The sequence below is a fragment of the Salmo trutta genome, chromosome 13 (genome assembly GCF_901001165.1).
Source record: "Salmo trutta chromosome 13, fSalTru1.1, whole genome shotgun sequence".
Lineage (NCBI taxonomy): Eukaryota > Metazoa > Chordata > Actinopteri > Salmoniformes > Salmonidae > Salmo > Salmo trutta.
In genome coordinates this window covers 59126461-59136011 of record NC_042969.1, presented here as the reverse complement: position 1 = coordinate 59136011, position 9551 = coordinate 59126461, and positions in this window count along the sequence as shown.

Here is a 9551-nt window from a genome sequence, read left to right as displayed (position 1 = left end):
TCACTACTTTCCTTCCCTACAGACCTTAGAACAGAGCTGCTATGGAACAGCTTTTGCAATATAGAACCAAAGTATTTATTCAGCATTAAGAGTGAATTGACTTCATTCATGAAAAGAAGTGCTCTAATTAAAATAAATAAACAATGGGATGGTATTAATGGGATGAACCACCCAAGTATGGATGGTTCATGTATGATTGTTATGCCATGTAATAATGGTAAATACCCCACTAGAGGGCAATGGACAATGTATAACTATGCATAGACCAAAATGTAACCTTTATTTAACTAGGCAAGTCAGTTAAGAACAAATTATTATTTACAATGAGAGCCTACACTGGCCAAAACAGGCCAAAAAGTGATTTCTTGGCATTAGACTTAAAGTTTACCAGTGAGCAGTCCACCAAGTCCACACTATTTTCAAGTGATTACATGTAAAACATGATTTATTTTCTTCATAATTTTCAGTGTTACCACATTCTTGTGTGTCTAGTATGCATTCTAGTATTTTCAAAAGGCCAAAAGCATGAAAGAGATAGGGTTTACAATCTTACAAATGATCAAATGATACAAAACAACATGTCAGATCATCCTGGCTTCTTTATTTGTGCAAGGCCACGTCTGACGTCAGCTTCTTTGGAGAGGGACCCACATTCTTGCAAGGAAGATTCCAGCCGCCTCCCACCACAGCAGAGCAGAAACCACCCTAACATGTAGCAGAGCCATTCCCTGTCACCCCTGGCCCTCTCTGCACTCTATTACCTGACACACCTGGGTTCAAATAGGATTTGTTTATTTCAAAATCCTTTAGCTGTGCTGGATTGAGCTTGCCTGGTGCAATGTAACTAATGTATTACTACAGTGCAAACCCTGACCATTCGGCACTACAGGCAGGCTCAAGTCAACACTCAAAGCATTTGAAGGGTTTGAAATACTATTTGAACCCAGGTATGTTACCAGAGCACATTACAATAACCATTGGTGGCCCAGTACCCTCGAGCAAGAGGTATTTTACTGATGTCCTTTATAGAGAGGAACTCTAGCTGTTTTACTGCATAGAGAAGAGCAACAACATACTCATTCTAAACATCATGTCATTATAAAACTTTATAAACACCATAAATCTTTAGAAACACCATAATCAGGCACTTGCATTTGCTCCCAGTAAAATGTATATCATGAGCAGTTCCTAAAAAGGAGTCATACTACACTTGCAAATAGTTGTAAATCTCTGTTTAATATACTGAACAAAACTATAAAAGCAACATGTAAAGTGTTGGTCCGATGTTTCATTAGCTGAAATAAAAGATCCCAGAAATGTTCCATACACACAAAAAGCTTATTTCTCTCAAATTTTGCGCACAAGTTTGTTTACATCCCTGTTAGTGAGCAGTTCTCATTTGCCAAGATAATCCACCTGACAGGTGTGGCATTTCAAGAAGCTTATTAAACAGCATGATCATTACACAGGTGCACCTTGTCCTGGGGACAATAAAAGGCCACTCTAAAATGTGCAGTTTTTTCAGTATAACTTTCAGAAAAACTACATTGCTATGTAGTGCTTTGGGAGAAACAACAGTCTGTGATTAAATATAGCAGATGTGAGATAAACAGTAGTGATGTAACATGTTACCCTGTCTCAACATACAACTGGGTGGAATTCGTGTTTTGGCAGATATACATACTGAGGTATAACATACAATTTTGGGTAACACTTTATCGGTATAAGGCTTTATTATTAGTTATAAGCATTTATTGCCCTTTATAAAGTAGTACTGGATGTGTTATGTCTCTTTGCTTAGAAGTGGAAGTGTGCTGAATACTTAGGTTATCATTAGTTGAAGAAAAAAAAAATCATCCAGAGAAAGCAATATCTGAAGTCTGATAAATGTAGGAAATACCAAAGGGCAAGCACTTTACATGTCATCTTGACTTGTATTCAACCATCATTCACAAATAGGGGGGACACTTGCACATTTGCCATACTCTCCATAATTCATACTGTCTTGAGTTATACACAATACAACTATGTTGGTGACTTTCTGCCAAGTGGAGAATGAGCCCGTCTTGCATGATAAGGATTATCAGGTCTCATATAATTTATGAGTTACATCTGTTGAGACAGAAATGTCAGTCTGCTACTTAGTGGTGAATTATTATTATTGGATCATGGAATATCCATAACAATGATGCATCGCTCTATAAGCACAATGTATTTCCATATAGCTGTTTGATGAATAAAAACACCAGGCCTCAGTCTTGAATGGGAAATATTTGTTCACCTTTTCTTGTTAACATTTTCTTAGGTTGAATCCTTTCTATGATTACCCTATTCATAATCAATTGCTTTTTACACATAGCTCATAAGGTGTTGCAAATGCCATTCTGACGCATTATGAAGATGGTATTCCTACTGTATGTGTTACCGTAAAATCAAACATAAAACGTGTTGAGGTTTGATTGTTTATTGCTAATCTGGCAGATAGAATCCAACTATCTTTTTCCATCATCTCCATCTACATCACTATAAGAAGGTGTTGGACATTGCGGTCGCTACTTAGGAAAATAAAAGTGCTGTTTGTTCAAAAAAAGAAATGGGGCTGATATCAACTAGTTTTGAAAAACAAGTTCCACACTGCTTTCAGGGAACATAAACTTTAATTGCATTCATTACAAGAACAGTAAATCTTCTTGTAAATACTTTCTTAAACCCCTTGAAAATGTCTCCAATACATCAGTGAGCAGAATGCGTGTGGTTAAAGTGAAGAAAAAAAACATCCATCTTGAACATAAAACCCAGAGAGAAATTTGCCAATTTCATAAAATTCCAAACAAACTCTTGGGGCTTTTGGGACTTGATGGGCATTCAGTCAGTTTGCTACAGCAGGAAAATAATCCTGCAGCAACAGGAAATGTGAATTATAATTAACAGACATTTTTGTAGGGGTTGATAGATTTTTCATAAGGGAAAATCAAGTCTGAAATGTTAACGTGGAAATTAAACTTTAGAAGACTTTTTAAAAGGCTCCTACATCTGTAACATGACTCAAGATTCCATTGATGTAAACATATTTAATCTAAATGTTGACCAAACAAAAAAGGCAAAAAGTTGTATTTCCTTTAGGATTTCATCTTCAAAAAAAAGGTTGTACATTTAAAGGGATATCCACCCCAAACCATTAATTCCTAGGATTAACAGTGTTAAATAACACTAAAATGTGAAAACAATATTTTTTGTGAACAAATGTTTCATTTTGTCATCATAACAAGGTTGGAAGCAACATGTGAACATCGTTGTGGAAATCTGTTGGAGCTCAACTATAAAACCAAAAATGCAATGCTCTCTCTCTCTCTCTTCTCTCTCTCTCTGAGCTGGCTGGCTAGCTAGCAAACGTAGCTACACACGATAATACCAAAGTCAATATCAGCATGTGAAGTAGCAAGCTAGCTGTAAAATCGCCTAAACAAACTACTTCACCGAGTTCAACTGGCAGTTTGTCTCTGTCCAGAGTGAGTGCAGAATACGTTGCTATGGCAACAACAGCCCTTTCCCATGTTTCCCACAGACACACAGGGCGCATTACAAGATGGTACTTGAAGGAGAGGCCTGCCTGTTCACACTGGAGCGCAGGTAATTGTTTGAAAAGCATTATGAAATTAGATAGTGTGTTATCCGCTATCTCCAGTGACAAAAACTACGGCGCGTCCCTACACATTTGACATAGATTTTAGTCATTTAGCAGACATTCTTATCCAGAGCGACTTACAGGAGTGAATGCATACATTTCATACATTTTTTTCCCCCGGTACTGGTCACCCATGGGAATCGAACCCACAACCCTGGCGTTGCAAACACCATGCTCTACCAACTGAGCCTACACGATTTCCTGATTTCACAGACGGACCACTTAGAAGTTTCATCATAGGGAAAATGTGTATTTTACCCACTGATAAAACGTAGGATTTCACCAATTTAACATATTTTTTTCTGGGGTTGGATTATCCCTTTAATTCAATAAAAACAATCTAGCATTCAAACAGTATTATGCTACTTAATTAATTGTGGTGCACCATAATAATTCAACACAATATTTTGCTGAGCAGGAATTGTATAGGTCTAATAGAGACAGTAGCTATGGAAGGAAACAGTACAAGAGGGTTCCTTCCACCGTCAGTTCTGGTATTGTATCTGCATTGTGCACATACTTGGCAGAGGTACTGTACATTTCAATGGTCTGCCAAGATGAAAAGAGCACCCCATGACTCGTGTAAAGTATATGCAGCTGAGGGCGCACTGCTGCAGAGACAAATAGGCCACACCCTGATCTGTTTCACCTGTCTTTGTGCTCTTCCCCATTATCCCCTGTGCATTTATACCTGTGTTCTCTGTTTGTCTGTTGCCAGTTCGTCTTGTCTTGTCAAGACTACCAGGATGTTTTTCGTTCTCCTGTTTTCTTAAGTCCGTTTTCTAGTTTTCCCGGTTTTGATCATTCTGCCTGCCCTGAGCTTGCCTTCGGTTCTGTACCTTTTGACACTGCCCTGGATTACTGACATCTGCCTGCCCTGACCCTGATCCTGCCTGCCACTCTGTACCTTACGGACTCTGCCCTGGACTACCGACCTCTGCCTGCCTTGACCTGTTGTTTGCCTGCCCCCTGGTTTATAATAAACGTCTGTTATTCGAACTGTCTGCATCTGGGTCTTATCCTGAGTCGTGATAATATGCTTGCTGACATGAAGACTACTGGAAAGTATCACAGGTGTCCTATTTTTTTTTTTTACTGTCACTGGTGTCAGGTTGAGTTTTCCATTACTTCCCAAAAATGCAATGGAAAGAGTCTGCCGTGAAATAATGGAAAATAGGTCTAGAAGTTCCACTACTTTTTTTATGTCAGCCTGTTTTATAACATAGCTGTGATATTAATTTCACAAATCGAGTCATCCAGAATATTTCAGAAATGTAGTGTTTTCTTTACTGGATGAGTAACACACATTCTGAAAATATTGGCAAAAAAATACTGTACCCAATCCTGACTTGGCCATTTACAGACACACTTAAGTGAATCTCACTACGCCAGTTTGACTTCTTAATTTCCTGAATTTACCTGAGCAGGTCATAATAAGCCATCACTGTAGATTCCGATCAAAAGTACTACCAGCTCCTGCATTGTGTAAAAACTAAGGAATGGGTAAACATTTTTTTAAAGTTGCAGAATGGCTCTTTAAAAAGCAATTCAAAGAATGTCAGACCGCTCATACCAGAGAGCACAAAATGGGATCGAGAATGAGAGACTACCTTCAATATTCTTACCTCATATCTATTCCCCTTGACATTGTCTAGCTGCTTCATGTCTGTTAACTTGACATTTAACCCAGCAGATACATTTCCATGGAATCCATTTAAACACCATAACCACAGAAGATCACTTACTTACTCCAGAAACTATCTGTAAGTGGAAACTATGTCAAATCGTTTGAGGGAAAAGTTAGTAACAGGTAATCAATTTGCAACAAAGTCTCATGCAGATTAATAGCAAAGACCTCTCGGTGACCCATAATGAAAATTGAATCCTCTTCACCTTTGAAGATTAGGTTCTAATATGACACAATTCCACTGGCTGACGTCAAAATCAAATTGTGTGGATAGTGTCCCTAGCAACGGTGATCAACAACGGAATGACAATATGAGTAAGGCTAGTACAGTCAAAGATGGAGCCAAGAACTTGATCCCAATAGTGTTACAAATATAACACATTCTTGGAAATATTTGGGAATGGTTGAGAGGTGAATCATGCTTTTATCGGATGTCTTCTTTCACTGGAAATGTCCTCTGGTCTGGCAAATAAATGCTAACTCCTTCCCTCCGCTATTACTACCATATGTACTTTATCAATGTGAGGATTCATTATAGCATGGAAACTGGCTAACTGGAAGTGGCCTAAGTGCTATCACATGATTTAATTGACCATGTTTGATCAGGGTTCAATTGAAATGAACAACACAACAATAACAGGGGAACTTTTCATTTGATATTTAAACTATGCATAATCATTCAATGGAATTAGCTTTTCTGTTACCCACCAGGGTTTAGTCATGTAGAACGCATGAGTGACAACCGTGTCAGTAACCTTAACAGTGCTCATTGGTTAAACGTTACCATGACTAATGGCAGAGATTAAATGGGAAGATGATATTCCAGCAGTGAAAGGTTTCAAAGGACCAAAGGATGTATCATGGTATAAGACTCTCAATGTACATTTACCATTTTCCTTTACCTGTTTTAACAATTATACACATTTCTACATTTTACCTCTTGCTTATTGAATAGCAAGATTGCATGGCAAATGTTGATTAAACTGTATCAGAGAAGTCCTTCACTTCAATACCTATACAGGAAATGTGCGGTATGCACAGTATAATGGATACTTATCCATCATAACTTGTATTCCGCTTCATCTTAACAATACTGCAATAAAATGGCTGTCAATGGCATTCATATGATATCCATGTGTCAAATGTCTCACTTGGCCAAGCGAGACAGCAGCAGCGGGTTTCGGAACTCTCTGGGAGTCCTTGAGGTATGAGGAATCACTTCCATAAAGTGGATGAGTATTCTAGAAGTTGAACCCTACAGATTCATAACAGCTCCGGTAAGAGCACTGCCTTTTATGATCTTCCTTATAAACTAGATGCTGTTTACAAAGATAATGACAACACCCACTGGAGAGGACCGTGACTTGTTTCAGGCAGCACACTCCATTGTGAGGAAGAGAATACAAACTGCTCAGTAGAATAACTACTGCTTAACTGGATAAAATGCTTAAAATGCCAGATTCACTGGCAGATTTCTATGAAGCTTGCCACACAAGTGGTATTAGATCTCACTGTAAACTGGTCTCAACTTCTGTCACAGGTGGTATATCATCAGTCTCCCCCTGACAGTATAACTCAATAAGATGACAGGTGGTATATCATCAGTCTCCCCCTGACAGTATAACTCAATAAGATGACAGGTGGTATATCATCAGTCTCCCCCTGACAGTATAACTCAATAAGATGACAGGTGGTATATCATCAGTCTCCCCCCTGACAGTATAACTCAATAAGATGACAGGTGGTATATCATCAGTCTCCCCCTGACAGTATAACTCAATAAGATGACAGGTGGTATATCATCAGTCTCCCCCTGACAGTATAACTCAATAAGATGACAGGTGGTATATCATCAGTCTCCCCCTGACAGTATAACTCAATAAGATGACAGGTGGTATATCATCAGTCTCCCCCTGACAGTATAACTCAATAAGATGACAGGTGGTATATCATCAGTCTCCCCCTGACAGTATAACTCAATAAGATGACAGGTGGTATATCATCAGTCTCCCCCTGACAGTATAACTCAATAAGATGACAGGTGGTATATCATCAGTCTCCCCCTGACAGTATAACTCAATAAGATGACAGGTGGTATATCATCAGTCTCCCCCTGACAGTATAACTCAATAAGATGACAGGTGGTATATCATCAGTCTCCCCCTGACAGTATAACTCAATAAGATGACAGGTGGTATATCATCAGTCTCCCCCTGACAGTATAACTCAATAAGATGACAGGTGGTATATCATCAGTCTCCCCCTGACAGTATAACTCAATAAGATGACAGGTGGTATATCATCAGTCTCCCCCTGACAGTATAACTCAATAAGATGACAGGTGGTATATCATCAGTCTCCCCCTGACAGTATAACTCAATAAGATGACAGGTGGTGAAACATGGTCAGACCCTATTTTTTGAGTAAGTGCCGATTCAATCAAAATGCTTCCAACATTTTCTGTGATATACAATATCTGAAGAATTTTTTCATTATAAGTTAGCCATAATATGTGGTTCCGTTTATTTTCTTAACTAATTAGCTTTTTACATAAACCGTCAAATCTGATTAGCGGGTTTGATTGAATAGGGCCCTTGGTATTTTCTGTGTTGGTTTCTCAGTCCATCTCTGACAGGTTGTTAAGTGGGAGCTCTTAGAAACTAGGACTTGCCTCTCAGAAAGAGTTTCACTGGACAAGAAACAGACAATTGGCTGTGTTGAGGCTCACAGTGCCACGATTGAGCGCCAAGCCTATTTCTCAGACACTGCTCCTATTTACACTAGTCCTGCATGTGCCATATACCCATTAATTTCCCATAAAGCATATGCACTACAATTTATACTCAATCATTAACATGATGTCCACATAAACATCCAGGAAACTCTGTTCAGGAACCTGTGTTGAGACGCTGACTCAACTGAAGTCTAAAAAAGCTCTAATGTCTGGTTTGGATGAAAAGCATCTGTTTGATCACTATGACGCAGAAACACGACACACAACATCCCGATGTATCTCCTGCAGCCTTATATACCCTGACTCCCGGCAGAAGCCGAGGGGATTGCACATTTGTCTGATACAATGCATTAGTACTAATGGGATAGCTGGGCTAGGAAGTCTGGCTTTAAAACAGCTCTTTATAAATGTCAGCTCTGTTCTTTAATGTGAAGTATCATCATTCAGAGGTTGGGGGCTCCCATTACTGCTACTGAATAACAGGACTCCTGCTGGTTTAATGGGACTAGCCTTTCATTAGCGTAGCATTCAAGATACTGTTCACATGGAATCCGAGCAAACAGGCATCTATTTGATGACGTCAATAGAAATACACTGACACTTTGCTAACCGGTTTTATTACTAGTGTTGTTGGTATATAATCCATAATGAGTCCATCTTTACAACCAATCAGAGAGCTAAAGTTGTTTTGTTGTTTTTACACACAGTATATTCAGAGGACCTATTTTCAGACTCATAGGTGGCAAACAGGGCTGAGGTAGTCTTGGTGAACTCCTTATTATCTTTAGTTACAGTGCATTCAGAAAGTATTCAGATCCCTTGACTTTTTCCACATTTTGTTACATTACAGCCTTATTCTAAAATGGATTAAAAAGTTATGAATAATGAAAAAGAAAAAACAGGTTTTTCGATTAAAAATAAAGAGCTGAAATACCACATTTACAGAAGTATTCAGACCCTTTACTCAGTACTTTGTTGAAGCACGTTTGGCAGCAATTACAGCCTTAAGTCTTCTTGGGTATGACTCTACAAGCTTGGCACACCTGTATTTGCGGAGTTTCTCCCATTCTTTTCTACAGATCCTCTCAAGCTATTTCAGGTTGGATGGGGAGCTTTGCTTTACAGCTATTTCCAGGTCTCTCCAGAGATGTCCGATCGGGTTCAAATCAGGGCTCTGCCTGGGTCACTCAAGGACATTCAGAGACTTGTCCCGAAGCCAGTCCTGCGTTGTCTTGGCTGTGTGCTTAGGGTCATTGTCCTGCTGGAAGGTGAACCTTCGCTCCAGTCTGAGGTCCTGAGCGCTATGGAGCAGGTGTTCGTCAAGGATCTCTCTGTACTTTGCTCTGTTCATCTTTCCTTGATCCTGACTAGTCTCCCAGTCCGTCTGGCTTCCGTATGGCCACCCTACCATGAAGGCCTGATTGGTGGAGTTCTGCAGAGATGGT